Source organism: Pundamilia nyererei, unplaced genomic scaffold, assembly GCF_000239375.1.
Source record: "Pundamilia nyererei isolate P.nyererei 1_Seehausen unplaced genomic scaffold, PunNye1.0 scaffold00065, whole genome shotgun sequence".
NCBI lineage: Eukaryota > Metazoa > Chordata > Actinopteri > Cichliformes > Cichlidae > Pundamilia > Pundamilia nyererei.
The window spans coordinates 249,841-251,644 of NW_005187466.1; positions in this window are offsets into that span (position 1 = coordinate 249,841).

The following is a 1,804-nucleotide window of genomic DNA, read 5'->3' on the forward strand; positions in this document are numbered from 1 at the left end:
AGGAAAGAATACATAGAAAAAGAGGTAACAGAGTTAGAGAGTACCGGAAGCCACAGACAAACATTATCAGTCAGTCAGACATATAAAGCTTGTGGTATGTATGGCTGGCCTTGTTTGGGTTTGTTCAGGGAGAAAGAGAGTAACAGCTTGTGTGTTAAATCATTTTCAGGTGACTGACATTTACAGATACACAGACAAAACAGAATGACAAAGCTTTTTCAGTTTATTTATACAGAGGCAGCTCTAACATCTTCTACATTACAGTTCTTTATAATGTTACACAATTAATGAAGTGATAATAATTCACTGACTCATACAAATTACTATGAACTTTAGAGTTACGATCTGTGACAATATAGCAGTTACAATGTATCTAGATGCTATAATTTCTACTGTCATTTGAAGAAGTGTCCAGGAAACGGTTGCATGGCTCCTTTGGAAATCTTTCTGGTGAGCCATCTTACAAAGCTCACACCACACTCACACTGCATCTTCAAAAAGGGCTTTGAAGTGCCTTGGGTGCAACCAGACAGCAACAGTGTTGCTGTTGCAGTGTTCTTTTTGCACATTTTTCTTGTAACATGTTAAAGGCATCTTTTGAAACTGCAACTCATTTCTACCCAATGGATACTCGGAAGACTTGCAGCCATGTTTCAGAAGCTGAAGGAGTCTAAATATAGAAAAAGAAATAAATAATTGTTTGTGTGCTTTATTTCTTTGGCCATGAACCACAAAGCATTCTCAAAGGACTCCACAGTCTCATGCAGCCACACAGAAAAACTCTCAAGGTCTCAAACAGGGACATTCAGAGTTTTATTGTGTAGTAGGACAGACTGCAGCACATTATTATATCAACAAAAATACAGAGAGCATGTTCAAGCTATAGTCCGAGCACTTATTGCTGCAATATTTTTGTGTTTACTTTAAGTAGAAATGCTGTAAGGGTGCCAGTTTGTCCATGAGCCTTACAATGGACACTGTAGAACAGACTCAAAAAAACTAGCAGTTGTAAGAAATATTTTTGAGTCCTTGAAACATCTGTGTAGGTCTCAGTCATCCAGGTCATATTACTCCAAGGAGCTTGGAAAGAAAAGCAACTGGAGTCCCTGAAACCAAAATATTGTGTAATCCACAGGCTTATTTTATTTATTTATTTCTCATGTATTTTTAAGCAGCCATATTGTTCACTGTGACACAGACCAGTAGCCTCTTTTTCTCTTGACTTTAACTAACTTCTCTCACACTCATGAATGGTTCATCCAACTCTCGCCTGTCTGCCATATCACGCTTGCTTTTTTCCAGGAGCAGGTGTAATGTGATAAAAGGGCCAGAACACATTAGACTGGGTGTTTTGATATGCAATATCCCTGGTTTGATGACAGCCCACTTTTTGATATGTAATTACCTGTATGTCTCCACTGTGCTGGTTAATAAGAATAATTTATTCTTGATGGCAAAATGTCACAAATAAATTATTCTTAATATGACTGAAAAAAACTACAAAATAGTTTCTAGTTTGCAAATAAACTTGTAGTCAGCCAGACATGTAATAAAAATCCTTTACCGTTTAGATAAGCCTGAATACACAAAAATGTCATGCAGCCCTTCTTCCATCTGATAACACCTCACTTAAAGATTTGTCTTCACACATGAAGCGGTTTGGTCGTCATGTTTACCATCAGTGATAAGGCTCATCAGGAAAATTAATCCTTTTCAGTGTGATGATCATGTGCTATATTTTTAACTTATCGTTCAGTAACACACTACAAGGTCTCCTTGGTTTTTCAGGTTTCCCTACACACAG